The sequence below is a fragment of the Chiloscyllium plagiosum genome, unplaced genomic scaffold, assembly GCF_037043375.1.
Source record: "Chiloscyllium plagiosum isolate Xiang-an unplaced genomic scaffold, Cpla_swu_hap1 HiC_scaffold_36, whole genome shotgun sequence".
NCBI lineage: Eukaryota > Metazoa > Chordata > Chondrichthyes > Orectolobiformes > Hemiscylliidae > Chiloscyllium > Chiloscyllium plagiosum.
In genome coordinates, this window is record NW_028270174.1 from 44,360,186 (window position 1) to 44,379,479 (window position 19,294).

The 19,294-nt window shown below is 42.8% G+C and overlaps 1 protein-coding gene across 6 annotated transcripts in view; it reads right to left on the bottom strand.

The window, feature by feature from the left end:
- rbm46 (RNA binding motif protein 46) overlaps positions 1 to 19,294 on the bottom strand; it is a 350,512-nt gene that overhangs the window by 330,627 nt on the left and 591 nt on the right. The window lies entirely within an intron of this gene.

Consider the following 19,294-nt stretch of genomic DNA (forward strand, 5'->3'; position numbering starts at 1 on the left):
CAACACCAGGTTATAGTCCAACAGGTATAATTGGAAGCACACTAGCTTTCGGAGCGACGCTCCTTCATCAGGTGATTGTGGAGGGCTCAATCTTAACACAGAATTTATAACAAAAATTTGCAGTGTGATGTAACTGAAATTATACATTGAAAGATTGATTGTCTGTTAAGCCTTTCATCTGTTAGAATACAGTGATAGTTTCACTTCTTTCATGCGTAAATCACAAAACCCTTTTTTTTAAAGTTGCATTCTCGGGTTAGCTGTTAACAATGGTGATAGCTAGACAATGTGTTGAAGGTGTTAGCCCCCTGTGTTCTCTGTCTATGACCTGATGGTTAGATTGATTCTAATCTAAAAAGTGAGATAATAGAGTTTTACATAAATTCATGCAGTTTTTCAGCTCAGAGTTCTGCATGAATGTATGCAGTTTTTGAGCAAAGTGCAATGTAACTCTGCAAGTACAAATTCACCACACAAAATATATGTGTGCATGTGGGTCTTTGTCTGTCTGTGTGTGTCTGTCTATCTGGGGTGGGGGTTGTGAATGTGAGAAAGTGTCTGTGTGTGTGTGTGTGTAGTGAGTGCGTGTGTGTGTGCGCGTTTAGTGAGTGCAGAATGTCTTAAGTCTGTGGGGGGGTGCATGTGAGAGTGTGGGAGTGTGTGTGTCTATAAGGGTGTGTGTGGGTGTCTGTGTGCGCGTCTGTGTGTACCTGTGTCCATGTGTATGTGAAAGAGTGTCTGTGTGTGTGTGTGTAGGAATATCTGTGTGTGTGTGTAGTGCAATGGTGATCACCTGTAATATGACATGAACCCAAGGTCCCGGTTGAGGCCCTCCCTATGGGTACCGAACTTAGCCATCAGCCTCTGCTTGACCACTTTTTGCTGCTGCCTGTCCCGAAGTCCGCCTTGGAGGATGGTCACCCGAAGGTCCGAGGTTGAATGTCCTGGACCACTGAAGTGTTCCCCAACTGGGAGGGAACCCTCCTGTCTGTTGATTGTTGTGCGGTGCCCATTCATCCATTGTCGTAGCCCTTGCTTGGTTTCTCCAATGTAACATGCCTCCAAATCATGTGAAAAAGATACTTTTGATCAAATGTTTTTGAATGGCAGTCTTTCTGATTGGCAGTTACTCTCTTTGACTTTCAAAATGTCTGCTTATTTATACCTCAAACATCAGATCATCGAATTGGTTCAAGGTTAGCAAAAACAATAAATTCAAACTCTATTGAGTTTTAGTATCTTCAGGCATAACTTAAACTGATTGATTGAATTCATGGTGTTATCAAACAGCAACAGACTCAGGTAACTATTTCACAACCAAATGTTACATATGTTCAATTATCCAGTACGCAGAGACTGCTAGCTAGTCATATGACAGGTGCATGTAAGGTCTCAGTGAAAAGTAGCATTCACTCTCTCTTAAAGGTGCAGGACATATTTTCAACTTTCTAACACCTACCCCCTTAAGAAAAAAAAAGAACTATCATAATGAAAAGATGGTATCACTTTTTTCCCTAATTCTTAATCCCATTATAATGAAATACATAGGACATTAATCTAAGCTCATATTACTTTCTGTACACATTGATATAACACTGATTTTGGTTCAATATTATCTATAATTTATCCTCTAAATCCATGGTAATGCATCTACTATCACATTTCTGTGACCTGCAACACGTACAGTTTGTAAACCAAACGTCTGTAACGTAAAACTCCAACGAAATATTCTTTAAAGTGTTCCAAGAATATAAGATTGTTATCCGTGTATGCAACAGTCTCCAACATATTGTTCATCATATAAACATTAAAATGTTGTAAGGCCAGTACCAAACTCAATAATTCCTTTTCGATGGTACAGTATTTTCTCTGGTAGGTGCTGAGTTTCTTTGAAAAGTAACCAATTGACCATTCAATTCCATCATCATCTTCCTGTAGCAGTACAGCTCCAACTCCTATATCACTAGCATCAATTGCATCTTTGAAGGTTTTCAAAACATTTGTGTAGCTAAAACTAGGGCAGTAGTTAGTTTTGCTTTTGCATTCTTAAATGCCTCCTGGCGTGGTTCTGCCCAACAAACTTTCTTCAATAAATCTGTTAGCGGTGCCATTACGCTGCTGAAGATTAGAACAAACTTCCAGTAGAATCTGCTTTGTATCAAAAATTGAAGCATTTCTTTCTTCGAGGTTGGTCGTAGAAATTCCTCCCTATGGGTACCGAACTTAGCCATCAGCCTCTGCTTGGCCACTTTTTGCTGCTGCCTGTCCCGAAGTCCGCCTTGGAGGATGGTCACCCGAAGGTCCGAGGTTGAATGTCCTGGACCACTGAAGTGTTCCCCAACTGGGAGGGAACACTCCTTCTGTTGATTGTTGTGCGGTGCCCATTCATCCATTGTCGTAACCTCTGCTCAGTTTCACCAATGTACCATGCCTCAGGGCATCCTTACTTGCAGTATGTGAAATTGACAACGTTGGCCGAGTTGCATGAGTACCTGCCACGTACATGGTGGGTGTCCTCACGCATAATGGTGGTATCCATGTCCACACTCTGATACATCTTGCAGCGTTTTATGGAGTTGTCCTGAAAGTTGGGCAGTTTGCTATGGACAATGATCTGTTTGAGGTTTGGTGGTTGTTTAAAGGCGAGAGTGGAGGTATGGGGAAGGTCTTGGCGAAGTGTTCATCCTCATTGATAACGTGTTGCAGGCTGCGAAGACCATGGTGTAGTTTTTCAGCTCCTGGGAAGTACTGGACAACGAAAGGTACCCTGTTGGTTGCAGCCTGTGTCTGTCTCCAGGGGTTATTACGGTTCCTTGCTGTGGCAGGTCAGAACAGGTGGTCAATGAGTTGAGTGTCGCACCCTGTTCTTATGAGGACATCCCTGAGTATTTCCACATTCCTCCTCAACTGAAAAGATCTGGTGTATGCGTAGGGCTTGTCCATAGGGGATGGCTATTTTAATATGTTTTGGGCGGAAGCTGGAGAGGTGTAGCATTGTGAGGTTGTCTATGGGTTTGCAGTAGAGTGTGGTGCTGAGATGTCCATCCTTGATGGAGATGCATGTGTCCAAGAATAAGACAGATAGTAGAGAGTAGTCTATGGTGAGTTTGATGGTGGGATGAAACTTGTTGATGTCACTGTGTAGTTTTATCAGAGACTCTCACCATGGGTCCAGAGGAAGAAAATGTTGTCAATGTACCTGGTGTATAATGTTGGTTGGAGGTCCTGCACAGAGAAGAAGTCTTGTTCGAACCTGTGCATGAAAATGTTGGCATATTGGGGTGCAAATTTGATGAAGAACTGGTTGTCAAAGGTGAAGACATTGTGATCGAGGATAAAGCAGATGAGTTGTAGGACGGTGTTTGGAGATTGGCAGTTATTGATGTTGAGTACTGAGGCTGTTGCTGCAATGCCGTGGGGGGTGCTCGTGCAGAGTGCTGAAATGTCCATTATGATGAGGAATGTTCCCGGTTTGATTGGTCTGTGGGTGCTGAATCTGTAAGAAATCCATAGTGTTGCATCAGAAGCTGGGGATCAATGGGTTTTAAGGTGCCTTTGACATACCAGAGAGGACCTCTCACAGGGTCCCATTGCCTGATATGATGGAACATCCTGGTGTGTTGGCTTTGTGTACCTTTGGAAGGCAGTAGAGGTTGCATACACGAGAAGTATGTGGGATGAGGGCGCATAGGGAAGTCTTTGGATTAGGATCCAAAGTCCTGATCAATGTGTTTAGTTCACGAGTGTGTTTTTTTGGCCGGTAGTTACCTGTTGTGTTCCTGGTGGTTAGTTGTCGGTGCACTTCCTTGCAGTAATCTGTTCTATTCTGAATGACAATGGCTCCTCCTTTATCTGCTGGTTTGATGACAATGTTGTGATTGGTTTTGAGAGCATGGATGGCGTTGCGTTTGTGAACAGGTGATGTTTTGCTCTACCTTGTAGGTACGGTTGGTGAATCTGGCATTTATATATTTCCTGATGGTTTGAGCATACATGTCAAGCCCAGGGCAGTGGCCCTCCCCTGGGGTCCAAGTTGACACCTTCTTTGGTTGCTTCTCTACGGATCCCTGTGATGACTGTTCCGGTTCATCGGCAGGCTCGTTGGGATCACTGCCGGCACCTTGAAAGAATTCCCGAAGTCTCATTCGTCTGATGAATTCCTCCTGTGTCTGCGGTAAGAACCATGGGGTCCATTTTGGTGGTGGGGCAGGAATTGAAATCTCTGCTCAGGACTTCAATATCTTCAGATCGAAGGGTGTCAAATGACTTCCCCAGAGTGATAATGTCATCCATTTTGGTGCCAGTGTGGACTTCGCCATTACTGGTGAAAATGCCAAGTTTCTCCAGTTTTTAACCTCCTACCATGTATGTGGCAAGTACTCATGCGATTCAGCCAACGTTGTCTATCTCATACGCTGCAGGCAAGGATGCACTGAGGCATGGTACATTGGTGAAACCGAGCAGACGCTACAGCAATGGGTGAATGGGCATCACACAATAATCAACAGACAGGAGTGTTCCCACCCAGTTGGGGAACACTTCAGCGGTCCGGGACATTCGACCTCAGACCTTTGGGTGACCATCCTCCAAGGCGGACTTTTGGACAGGCAGCAGTGAAAAGTGGCCGAGCAGAGGCTGATAGCTAAGTTCAGTACCCATAGGGAGGGCCTCAACCTACATGTATACACACACACACACACACACACACACACACACACACGTATGTGGGGTGAATTTGTACTTGCAGAGTTACATTGTACTTTGCTCAAAAACTGCATGAATCCACGTAAGATTCTGTTAATTCATTTTTTTAGATTACAATCGGTCGAAGCATTATGGCACAGACAACAGCACGCAGGAGGCTAACATCTTCAATACATTAACTGGGCTGACAACAATTGTTAAAGTTCACCAGCGAATGTAACTTCTAAAACAAAGTTTTACAATTTACATATGAAAGAAGTGAAACTAACATGGTCATTCTAACAGATGAGAGACTAAATGAACAATTAAGGTATTTTTCAATGTATAATTTCAGTTACCCTAGAACTCTGTGGGAAGCTAGAGAAGTGATTGCTGGGCCTCTTGCTGAGATATTTGTATCAATGATAGTCACAGGTGAGGTGCCAGAAGACTGGGGATTGGCTAACTTGGTGCCACTGTTTAAGAAGCGTGGTAAGGACAAGCCAGGGAACTATAGACCAGTGAGCCTGACGTCGGTGGTGGGCAAGTTGTTGAAGGGAATCCTGAGGGACAGGATGTACCTGTATTTGGAAAGGCAAGTACTGATTAAGGACAGTCAACACGGCTTTGTGCGTGGGAAGTCAAGTCTCACAAACCTGATTGAGGTTTTTGAAGAAGTAACAAAGAGGATTGATGAGGGCAGAGCAGTAGACGTGATCTATATGGACTTCAGTAAGGCATTTGACAAGGTTCCCCATGGGAGAAGAGCAAATTACTGCAGATGCTGGAAACTGAAACCAAGAGAGAAAATGCTGGAAAATCTCAGCAGGTCTGGCAGCATCCGTAAGGAGAGAAAAGAGCTGACGTTTCTAGTTAGAGCTGAAAATGTGTTGCCGGAAAAGCGCAGCAGGTCAGGCAGCATCCAAGGAACAGGAGAATCGACGTTTCGGGCATAAGCCCTTCTTCAGGATTCCTGAAGAAGGGCTTATGCCCGAAACGTCGATTCTCCTGTTCCTTGGATGCTGCCTCACCTGCTGCGCTTTTCCAGCAACACATTTTCAGCTCTGATCTCCAGCATCTGCAGTCCTCACTTTCTCCCCGAAGACTGGTTAGCAAGGTTAGATCTCATGGAATACAGGGAGAACTAGCCATTTGGATACAGAACTGGCTCAAAGGTAGAAGACAGAGGGTGGTATTGGAGGGTTGTTTTTCATACTGGAGGCCTGTGACCAGTGGAGTGCCACAAGGATCGGTGCTGAGTCCACTACTTTTTGTCATTTACATAAATGATTTTGATGCAAGCTTAAGAGGTACAGTTAGTAAGTTTGCAGATGACATCAAAATTGGAGGTGTGGTGGACAACGAAGAGAGTTACCTCAGATTACAACAGGATCTTGACCAAATGAGCCAATGGCTGAGAAGTGGCAGATGGAGTTTAATTCAGATAAATGCATGGTGCTGCATTTTGGGAAAGCAAATCTTAGCAGGACTTATACACTTAATGGTAAGGTCCTAGGGAGTGTTGCTGAACAAAGAGACCTTGGAGTGCAGGTTCATAGCTCCTTGAAAGTGGAATCGCAGGTAGATAGGATAATGAAGAAGGCGTTTGGTATGCTTTCCTTTATTGGTCAGAGTATTGAGTACAGGAGTTGGGAGGTCATGTTGCGGCTATACAGGACATTGGTTAGGCCACTGTTGGAATATTGCGTGCAATTCTGGTCTCCCTCCTTTCGGAAAGATATTGTGAAACTTGAAAAGATTCAGAAAAAATTTACAACGATGTTGCCAGGGTTGGAGGATTTGAGCTACAAGGAGAGGCTGAACAGGCTGGGGCTGTTTTCCCTGGAGTGTCGGAGGCTGGGGGGTGACCTTATTAGAGGTTTACAAAATTATGAAGAACATGGATAGGATAATTAGACAAAGTCTGTTCCCTGGAGTCGGGGAGACCAGAACTAGAAGGCATAGGTTTTGGGTGAGAGGGAAAAGATATAAAAGAGAACTAAGGGGCGACTTTTTCATGTGGAGGGTGGTACATGTATGGAATGAGCTGCCAGAAGAAGTGGTGGAGGCTGGTACAATTGCAACATTTAAAAGGCATTTGGATGGGTATATGTATAGGAAGGGTTTGGAGGGATATGGTCCGTGTGCTGGCAGGTGGGACTAGATTGGGTTGGGATATCTGGTCGGCATGGATGGGTTGGACCGAAGGGTCTGTTTCCATGCTCTACATCTCTATGACTCTATGACATCACACTGTAAACTTTTGCTATAAATTCTGTGTCTTACAATTGTGTGCTCCACAACCACCTGATGAAGGAGCAGCGCTCTGAAAGCTAGTGCTTCCAATTATACCTGGTGTTGTGTGATTTTTAACTTTGTATACGCCAGTCCAACACAGGCATCTCCAAATCATAAGCTATCCGTGATTTCCTTAAACAGCCTAGCAGTAAAATTAGACTCTTCGTCTGATTGAATCTCTCTGGGTAGCCCATACCGCAGGAAGAAAGCTACCAAGCCCTCTCTCACACCTTTTGCCTGAATACTCCGTAATGGAATTCCCCCCAGAAATCTGGTAGACACATCCATTATGATTAGCAAGTACTAGTTTCCACTTTTAGTTTTAGGGAGGGAACCTACACAATCAATTAGAACCCACATGAAAGGTTCTTTGAGTGTGAGAATTAGCAACAAAGGTGCTGGTTTTATTATGGTCTGTGGCTGACATACCATTTGGCACTTATGACATATATGGCAAAGGGTAAGTACATCCTTGTGCATTCCAAGCCAATAGAAATGTTTTTGTACCTTGGCCTGAGTTTTCCTTACACCACAGTGATCTCCTACTGGTAATTCATATGCTATCCGTAGCGCTTCCTGTCTGTATGCTACCGGCAACACAATCTGGTGCACTTCGGCCCATTTCTCCCCTGCACTAACCTGCCATGGTCTCCATTTTTGTCTTAGGATTCTATCTTTACGATAATCACCCTCAGGAGTACATCCTGACTCCTTTTCTGAGTATGCATCAATCTTTTACTGTTTCATCTTTCTGTCGTAAGTCCATTATCTTTCAGGATTAAACACGTTTGCCTGACCATTAGGGTTTTCCTGCACCATTACATCAAACAAGATGTCTGCTGACTGAACCTCGACTCCTTTGTCTTTCTCTTTAGTTTTTGCTTCTTGCTATGACATATGATAGTGGGATCTTGTTACTGTACAGTCTGTAAAAAATTCCATTTTTCTTTTAACTCCTCAGTTCCCTGGCCTTCCTTTGACTTCTCCACAACAAGGATGTCACTCCCACCTTAGAGCCTGCTACATTGCTCCCAAGAATAAACTGTATTCCTGGAACTGACACTCTGTTAATCACTCCCACTGTTACTTCCCCAGTCATGAGGTGGCATTCCAACCTGATGTTACATACAGGAACACTAAATTTCTGTCCATCTATCTCACAGATTACCACTCTCTCGGGTAACAGGTCAAAACGAGTGCAAATACGTTCATCTCTACCTATTAGAAAATGATAAGATCCTGTATCACTCAAAATTATAATTTCTTTCCCTTCTCTCCCATTCTTTCTGAGTAAACTTTACCCAGAGGCAAATACTTTATAGAGATCAGGCACTAACTCCATACCTAGTCCCTGCCTCGGCTGTGCACTCTCGTGCAGTTCCTCGACTTTCCTTGGGGTTTCCTTTACAATTTTCACTAATGCCACTGGCTTAGCCTCATTTCTGACAGGGCCTTTCTTTAATGACCAGCACTGTGACTTTACATGTTCCACTTTACCACAGTGAAAAAACCTGAGGCCTTTCAGCCTCTTGGACTTCTTTTTAAACCTATAGTCAACTATTACCAGTGTGCTTTTTTTTAGATTAGATTAGATTACTTAGTGTGGAAACAGGCACTTCGGCCCAACAAGTCCACACTGACCCGCCCGAAGCGCAACCCACACAGACCCATTCCCCTACATTTACCCCTTCACCTAACACTACACTAGCATGGCCAATTCACCTAACCTGCACATTTTTGGACTGTGGGAGCACCCGGAGGAAACCCATGCAGACTGGGGGAGAATGTGCAAACTCCACACAGTCAGCCGCCTGAGACGGGAATTGAACCCGGGTCTCTGGTGCTGTGAGGCAGCAGTGCTAACCACTGTGCCACCGTGCCGCCTGTCTCTTTTTTTTTTGTGTGGTGTAGGATCTCTCCTTCTCCCAATTTCTATCCCTCACAAGATAAAATTCTTGCTGGAAGCTAAACTTTGTCTTATGCACTAATGTATGTTCATCTGCCATCTCTGCCACTTCTTGAAATTTCTGTTCATCCACATGAATTCTTATCATCTCTGGAAGTGAATTTTTAAACTCCTCCAGCAGAACAACCTCCCTTCGAGCCTCATATGTCTTATCTATTTTTAAGGCCCACACCCATCTATCAAAGTGACTATGTTTAATTCTTTCAAACTCAACATAAGTCTGACCTGGTTCTTTCTCTATGTTTCTGAACTGCTGTCCATATGCTTCTGGTACCAATTCACAAGTACTCAAAATAGCCTTTTTTACACCTACATAATCCTTTGACCCCTCATCTGATGGTGCTGCAAATACCTTACGAGCTCTGCCTACCAGTTTAGTCTGAACTAGCATTGCCCACAATTCCTCGGACCACTCCTTCTGCCTAGCCAATTTTTCAAATTAAAAAAAGGGCTTTGACATCTTTCTCATCAAAATGTGGCAGTGTTTTAACATACGTGTATATATCACTACATTCATCTCTTCAACTCCATCCTGCTAACTTGACTTCCTAATGAATTCACAACTTCTGAAGTTCAAATTCTCTCACCTTTCTATCTCTCCCTTTGCTCAGAACCTTCTCTCTCTTTTCCTCTTTCTCTCTCTCTCCTCTCATGATCATAGAGATGTACAGCATGGAAACAGACCCTTCGGTCCAACCCATCCATGCCAATCAGATATCCCAACCCAATCTAGTCCCACCTGCCAGCACCCGGCCCATATCCCTCCAAACCCTTCCTATTCATATACCCATCCAAATGCCTCTTAAATGTTGCAATTGTAGCAGCCTCCACCACTTACTCTGGCAGCTCATTCCATACACGTACCACCCTCTGTGTGAAAAAGATGCCCCTTAGGTCTCTTTTATATCTTTCCCCTCTCACCCTAAACCTATGCCCTCTAGTTCTGGATTCCCCGACCCCCGGGAAAAGAATTTGCCAATTTACCCTATCTATGCCCCTCATAACTTTGTAAACCTCTTTCCCTTTATCTTGTAACTGCATTTTCCTCAATTGTAATTCAAGTTTTTCTCACTCTACTGCACTTGTCTGTTTCTCTGACACAACTAAGTGCTTGACTAACTCCCTTACAACTTTGGTTTCCTTTTGTCACTGCTTAGACCCAATTCTAACTTATTTGCTAATTCTAAAAGGCTGGCCTTCCTCTGCCTTTCTAAACTTTCTTGGCAAATTTGGGAATCATCTTCAAAACCCAAAATCTCTTTAGCAATTTTAAGAACCAATTCTCTCACTTGTTATTTAACCAAACACATGTAACCAAAATTAAACAAATTGTCTCGTCTACATTTTATTTCAAGATCTAGGACACTAATCAGCAAGTGTTTAAATCTGCTTTCATACCCAAATCTATTCAAATCTGTCCAAATCTCAGACTGGACCTATCTAAACCTGTATAATTCACAAACTCAAGCTCCCAAACTGTTACGGCATGGTGGTGAACCCTTCTACTAATTAAACCAAATACCCAGAAAAGCTCACCTCACCTCACAATCTATTAAAATATGAGTGACAGAGAACACCCAATTTCCACCATTTAAAGAAAATAATATCAACGTATTCCTTAACTAAAAAAGTGGACATTAAACAACTATTCACAATTCTAAATCACCCTTTCTAAAAACTGCTTGTTATTTGCCTCCAATTCTATAACAATATACTGTTCCAATAAAAACCTGTGTTAAAATTACATCAACTTAATTTCACCACCACACAGTGGCTGTCATCTCCAGTGTCCTCCTTCATTCGGGTGAAGATCTCTGTGGGTTGTCTTAAGTCTTTTACTGCAAAGATGTTGTATATGAAAAAGGTACCTTTGATAGAGAGTGTTTTTGAGTGGTAGTCTTTCTGAATGGCAGTTAATCTCTCAATGACAGTTACTCTGTCTGACTTTCAAAATGCCCGCTTCTTTTTTACTTCTCAAACATCAGATCATCTCATTGTTTTGCCAACATCGAATCAATAAATTCAAAATCAATTGGGTTTTAGTATCCTGGTTCATAATTTAAACTGATTGGTTAAATTTGAATTGTTGTCAAATTGCAACCAATTCAGCAATCTGTTTCACAGCCAAATGTTACATAGAGTCTACTGGAAAATTGAAACTGAGACTGCTAGTTAGTCATATTGCAAGTGCTTGTCAGCTCTCAGTACAAAACAGCATTCACTCTCTCTTCAAGATGTGGTACACGTCTTCACCTTCATAACACATGCTACTCATGATTTTATAAACCATTACAAAGTCACCCCATAGCCTGTGACACTGCAGGAAAAATAGCTCCAGTCTATTCAGACTCTCCCTATAGCTCAAACCCTCCAACTCTGGCAACATCCTTGTAAATCTCCTCCAAACTCTTTCAGATTTCACAACATCCTTCCAATAGGAGTGAGACCAGAACTGAATACAATATTCCAAATATAGCCTAACCAATGTCCTCTTCAGCTGCAACGTGGCCTCCCAACTCGTATATTTAATGCTCTGACCAATAAAGGAAAGCATACGAAATGCCTTCTTCACTTTCAAGGAACTATGAACCTGCAGCACCTCATATTTATCTAAATTGAATTCCATGTGCTAATCCTCAGCCCATTGGCCTAACTGATCAAGATCCCATTGTACTCTGATGTAACCTTCATTGTCCACTACACCTCAAATTTTGGTGTCATCTGAAAACTTACTAACTATACCTCCTATGTTCACAGCCAAATCAGTTAAATAAAGCAATGGACTCAACACGAATGTTGTGGCACACCATTGGTCACTGGACTCCATCTCCACCCTCTGTCTTCTCCTTTGAACCAGTTCTGTATTCAAAATTCTAGGTCTCCTTGTATTCCACATGACCTAACCTGTTCACCATGAAGCACCTTGTTGAACACCTTAGTGAAGACCATATAGATCACGTTCCTCTCTCTGCCCTCATCAATCCTCTTCATTATTTCTTCAAAACACTCAATCAATCAAATTAGTGAAACATGATTTCCCATACACAAAACCATGTTGACTATCTTTAAATCAGTTCTTGCTTTTCCAACATGGAAATCCTGTCCCTCAGGATTCCCTCCAACAACTTGCCCACCACCGATGTCAGCCTGACCGGCCTTCCCTGGCTTTTCCTTACCACCTTTCTCAAATAGTGGCACCACGTTAGACAACCTCGAGTCTTCTGGCATCTCATCTGTGACTATTGATGATACAAATATCTCAGAGAGGGGCCCAGCAATCACTTCCCTAGCTTCCCACAGAGTTGGAGACTACACCTGATCAAGAGTCATGGATTTATCTATCTTTATGTGTCTTAAGACATCGAGCACCCCGTCCTCTGTAATATGGACAATTTTCAAGATGTCACCATCTGTGTCTCCATATTTTATATCTTCCACATCCTTCAGCATAGTAAACACTGATGCACAATACTCATTTAGTTTCTCCTCCATTTCCTACAGTTCCACATACAGGCTGCCTTGCCTTTGAGGGCTCCTATTCTCTCCCGAATTACTCTGTTGTGCTTCACGAATTTATAAAATTTTCCTTAACTCTATTTGCCAAAGCTATCGCATGTCCCCTTTTTGCCCTCCTGATTTCCCTCTAAAGTATATTCCTACTGCCTTTATACTCTTCTAAGGATTCACTCGCTCCCTGCTGTCTATACCTGACATATACTTCCTTCTTTTTATTAACCAAAACCTCATTTTCTCTAGTCATCCAGCATTCCCTACGTCTACCAGCCTTGTCTTTTACACTAACAGAAATATTCTGTCTTTGGACTCTTGTTATCTCATTTTTCAGCCGTTCCATTACCTGCAAATATCTGCCCCCAATCAACTTTTGAAAGTTCTGACTTAATACCTTCAAAATTGGCCTTCCTCTGATTTAGAATTTCAATGCTAGATACTGTCTATCTTTTCCCATCACTATTTTAAAACTAATAGAATTATGGTCACTTGCCCCAAAGCCCTCCCCCACTGACACCTCAATCAGCTGCCCTGCATTATTTCCCAAGAGTAGGTCAGGTTTTGCATCTCCTCTCGTATGTACTGTTTTTCTTGTGTCGCCATAGTCTTGGCACACAATACGGGCTGCTCTCTCATTGAAGAGAATCATAGAATGCCTTTAGCGTGGAAAGAGGCCCTTTGGCCCAACAAGTCCAAACCGACGCTCCAAAGAGTATCCCACCCAAACCCATTCCCCTACCCTGTTACTCTACTTTTACCCCTGACTAATGTACCTAACTACACATCCCTGAACACTATGGGTTATTAGCATGGCCAATTCACCTAAGCTGCATATCTTTGGATTGTACGAGGAAACCGGAGCACCTGGAGGAAACGCATACAAACACGGGGAAAATGTGCAAACCCCACAGAAGAAGTGACTGATAGTAATTTAACCTGAGGGCCACCAGTCCTCAGGAGAGGGAAGAGGTTAAGAAGGACAGTCTTTTATGGTAACCTCAACCTGGTGATGGGAATTGAACCCATGCTGTTAGCATCACAGTGCTCTGCAAACCAACAATCCAGGCAACTGAGCTAAATTGATTCCTTCTAGTAGGTACAGCCACATACTGAATCAGAAAATTGACTTGTGCACACTTAACAAATTTCTCCCCATCTAAATCCTTACCATTATAGCAGTCTCAGTCCATGTTTGGAAAGTTAAAATCCCCTACCATAACCACCCTATTATTGCTACAAATTTGTTTCTTAATTTCCCACTGACTGGTGGTGGAGTCTACAGTACAATGCTAAATAAAGTGATCGTCCCTTTCTTATTTCTCAGTTCCACTTAAATAACTTCCCTGGTCGTAATGCCAGAAATATCCTTCCGAAGGATATTCGTGGTGTTATCTCTTACCAAAAACGCCACTCCTCCTCCTCTCTTGCCTCCCCCCTTTCTATCCTTCCAATACCATTTATATTCTGGAACATAAAGTTGCCAATCCTGTCCATCTCTGAGCTCATTCATTTGCTCCATCCTACTATTCCTATTCTCACTAGCTCGTAGCACAGGGAGTATTCCAGATATTATTAACCTCAAGGATCTCCATTTTGAATTCCTGTCTAACTTCCTAACTTCTGCCGTCAAAATCTCACCCTTTTCCCTTCCCACGTCATTAGTCTCTATAATAGCAATGCTGGTGCAGTCCAATGTTCTTAACCATGGCATGAGTTAATCTTGCTTTGAAATAAATGCAGCTTTATTTAATCAGTCGTACACATTTGCTGCCTTGTCCCTGCCTGTTTGATTTGCACCTTTGCCCATCTGTACCTGTCTCAGACTGATCTCTATCTTCTTGGGGCCCACGCACCACTTTCCCAACACTCCCCGCCAACCCCCCAACCCTCAACCCCCACCCCAGCCACCTTACTAGCTTAAATCCTCCTGAGCAGCACTAGCAAATCTCCCTGCCAGTATATTTGTCCTCTTCCAATTCAGGTGCAATCTGTTCTTCCTATACAGGTCACTTCTACTTCAGAAGTGATTCCACTGATCCAAAAATGTTAAATCTTCTCCCCTGCACCAGCTCCTCAGCCATGCATTCATTTGCTCCATCCTCCTATTCCTATTCTCACTAGCTTGTAGCACAGGGAGTATTCCAGATATTATTACCCTCAAGGATCTCCATTTTGAATTCCTGCCTAATTTCCTATATTCTGCCATCAAAATCTTACCCTTTTCCCTTCCCATGTTATTAGTTCCAATATGTACAATGATCTCCTGCTGAATCCGCTCCCTTTTGAGAATATTAGATTAGATTACATTACAGTGTGGAAACAGGCCCTTCGGCCCAACAAGTCCACACCGATCTGCCGAAGCGAAACCCACCCATACCCCTACATTTACCCCTTACCTAACCCTACGGGCAATTTAGCATGGCCAATTCACCTGACCCTGCACATCTTTGGACTGTGGGAGGAAACCAGAGCACCGGGAGGAAACCCACGCAGACACGGGGAGAACGTGCAAACTCCACACAGTCAGTCGCCTGAGGCGGGAATTGAACCCGGGTCTCAGGCGCTGTGAGGCAGCAGTGCTAACCACTGTGCCACCGTGCCGCCCACAAATTCTGTTGCACTGTCTCCGGGATATCCTGCACTAGGGCTGTTCTATACTAATACCCCCGATTATTAAAATGAAAGTTATGGGAAATATTTTAGCTTATTTAAATATTTGGCTGTTTTATTCTTTAGATGCACATGGTGATATATTGCTCAAGAATATTTCATGCAAGTGAATTAAGACTTTATGATCTTCAGTAGCAAGTGGTTTCCCACAAACAATTTTAAGCACTTGCTAAGGTGTGTCAGTAATGTTAGAATATTACTGCTAACCACACATTTTCTACTGGCAATCACAGTAGCATTTTGCTTTGAACTTCTATTACACAATTATAGTTTGCTGCATACTTCCTACCACCCCTCTCCCTAACCAAGTCAAACAAAGCAAATTATGTCCGTAGAACATGTTCTATTGTTTTGTTTGACTTGGTTAGGGAGAGGGGTCGTAGGATGTTCTTTCTAGCCATTGCAAGAACTGGTCACCATTGAGTAAAAATAAGAATGTCACGGCAGGTATAGCCCAGCCAATACTGGACTAATTAGATGAGAAATAATTAAAAAGCTATTTGAGACTTTTGTTTTTAGATTCCACTAATCTTCATGTTTATTTTACATAAATGTTTCATATTTATGTGGTTGGTAATATGCTTTATGTTCCTGAAACAGCAAGGTTGATATATTAAAGAAATATTGGCAAGTCCCATTACCCATAGAAATATCTTATTTCATAACTTTGGATGGATTTTATCAATGTAAAATCATGCCATTCAGAATGAAAATGATCCAGCAACTTTCTAAAGATTAATCAACAATGTCATTGAAGGATTATATAACTGTATTGTCTGTATGTATGTATGAATTGTTTGCATTCAGCCAAACCGGGTCGAAACACTTTCAACACTTGAATGCCTGTTTGATGCATAACATGGAGCCAATTTGGTTAAAAACTTGGCAATAAGTGAACGTGCAAACCAAAAATAACTGGTATGGGTAATACTATCTGATAGTAGTACTTGTGATAGCTTGAGAAGCAAAAATAAGGGCATCTTGGATTTTGCAATGCGAGACAAAAAATTGATGTCAGTTTGATTTCGAGTATATAGGTATGAGTGAATTCTGTTGAAAGTTTATTCAGAATTTCAGCATTTATAGACACACACAATAGAGAAGAGGCCTTTCAGCCCATTGAGTCTGTATTTCCAAAATAACACTAGATCTATACTAGTCCCACTTTTCCAGCATCAGGAAAAGATTAGATTCCACTAATCTTCATGTTTATTTTACATAAATGTTTCATATTTATGTGGTTGGTAATATGCTTTATGTTCCTGAAACAGCAAGGTTGATATATTAAAGAAATATTGGCAAGTCCCATTACCCATACAATCAAAGAAATATCTTATATCATAACTTTGGATGGATTTTATCAATGTAAAATCAACACCTTGAATGTTATAACATTTCAAATACACAGGAGAAAGTGAGGACTGCAGATGCTGGAGATCAGAGCTGAAAATGTGTTGCTGGAAAAGCGCAGCAGGTCAGGCAGCATCCATTCCTGAAGAAGGGCTTATGCCCGAAACGTCGATTCTCCTGTTCCTTGGATGCTGCCTGACCTGCTGTGCTTTTCCAGCAACACATTTTCATTTCAAATACACATCCAAGTACTTTAAAGGATGCAAAATTACCTGCCTCAACTACACTCCAAGTTAGTGCATTACAGACCCCTAACACATACTAGGTGAAAACATTTTTCCTCAGATACCCTCTAAATCTCCTGCCTTAGAAATGTGCCCTTTATTACTGACCCTTCAATTAAGGGGATCAGCTGCTTTCTATCCACTCTGTCCTCAATCTTGTACTTCTTCATCAAGTCAGCCCACCCCACAACCTTCTCTATCCAAAGAAAACAACCCAAGCTTATCCAACCTTTCTTCATAGGAGGAATGCTTCACCCCAGGCAACATTCTGGTGAATCTCCTTTGCACCCTCTCCAGTGTAATCACATCCTGTCTATAACGTGGTGACCAGGACTGCGCACAGTCCTTCAGCTGTGGCCTAAGCAAAGTTTTGTACAGCACTAACATGACTTCCCACTTATTATACTGCATGCAATATGCCTTCTGAACTAACCTATTAACCTGTCCTGCCACCTTCAGGGATTTGTGGACAAGCACCCCAAGAACACTCTGTTATTCTTAACTTCCTAGTGTCTTGAAATTTATTGAGTAATCTTTTGTGTTGTTCCTTTTTCCAAAGTGCATCACCTCAAATTTATCAGGATTACATTCCATCTGTCACTCAGCTTCCCATCTGCCATCTATTTCTATCTTCCTATAACCTAACACCTTCCTCCTCATTGTCAATCACCCAGTCAATCCTTGTGTCACTTGCAAGCTGATTTAACATTATTCACACTCTCTCATCCACATCATTTATATTATCACAAACAATAACAGAATTGGCAATGGTCACTGAGGTTCGCCACTGCACACCAGGCTCCAGTTATGCAGGTCCAGTCCTGATGAATGTTTCAGGTTGGAACCTTCGACTGCCCTTCTCCTCTGATGCTGTTTGACGTGCTGTATTCCATCTGTATCATTCGCCTGCCATTTCTGCCATACATCGCATCATCCTCCGCCATTCCTGCAGCTACAAACGGATCCCACCATCGGAGATATATTTCCCTCCCCACCCCTATCTGCTTTCCGTAAAGACCATTCCATCCACGACTCTCTTGTCAGGTCCACATCCCTCCCGGCATCTTCCCCTGCCACCGCAGGAATTGCCAAACCTGCACCCATGCCTCCCTCCTCACCTCCAATCAAGGCCCCAAAAGCAGCTTTCCAAATTCATCAGAGTTTTACATTAACTTCCAAACATGATATTTACTGTATCCGTTGCTCCCGATGCAGTCTCCTCTACATTACGGAGATGCCTACTCACACAGCGTATCAGAGAACATCTCCTGGACACCCATGCCAACTAACCCCAAAGCCTTGTGGCCAAACCCTTCAACTCCCCTCCCACTCTGCTATGGTCATGCAGGTCCTGGGCCTCCTCCATCTCCACACCCTTATCAACCAATGCCTGGAGGAAGAACGCTTCATTTTCTGCCTTGGAACTCTCCAATCACATGGGATTAATGTGAACTTCACCAGTTTCATTTCCCGTCCCGTCCCGTCCCCCCCGCCTTATCCCAGTTCCAACCTTCCAACTAGGCGCTATCTTCATTCCTACATATCTGCCCCACCCTCTTCTCTGACCTATCACCATTACCCCCACCTCCATCTACCTATCACACTCTGAGCTACCTTCCCCTAGTCCCACACCCCCACATTTATCTCTCCACCCCCTCGGCTCACAAGCCTGATGAAGGACTCTTTCCCAAAACATCAATTTTTCTGCTCTCGGATGCTGCTGACGTGCTGTGCTTTTCCAGCACCCCACTCTCAACTCTTTTTCTAGTGTGACTTTCCAACATCTGCATTTCTCATTATCTTCAGTCATGCAAACAGCCTTTTACCACTGCTTTCTGTCTCCAGTTTCACTAAGACAATTTTAGATCCAATCTGCTAAGTTACCCTGGATCCTGTGAGCTTTTACCTCCTCTATCAATTTTCATGTGGCCATCTTGTCAAAGACATTGCTGAAATCCATATAAACTATATCAACTGCCCTATCCTCATGGAAACACTTGGTCATCATACCAAAATATTTCACCAGATTTGTCAAAAATGACCTCCCTCTTTCAAAGCTGTCCTCCGGCAACTCCCCTCTGACCAGAAGCATTGAAAAATGTATAAAATGAAAGATTAAAAGCCATTCAATCTTGTATGAATAATGAATATAGGGGTGAGCTCATAGAGGCTTATAAAATCATGAGGGATACAGATGGGATAAATAGACAAGGTCTTATCCCTGGGGTGGTACAGTCCAGTACTAAATGGCATAGGTTTAGAGTGAGAGAGGAAAATTTTAAAAGGGACCCATGGGGAACTTTTTCAAGCAGTGGATGGTGTGTGTATTGAATGAGCTGCCACAGGAAGTGGTGGAGGCTGGTACAATTACAACAATTAAAAGGCATCTGGATGGATGTATGAATAGGAAGGGTTTAGAGGGATATGGGTGCTGGCAAATGGGACTAGATTGGTTTGGGATATCTGGTCGGCATGGATGAGTTGGACCAAAAGGGTCTGTTTCCGTGTTGTACGTCTCTATAACTCCAATCTG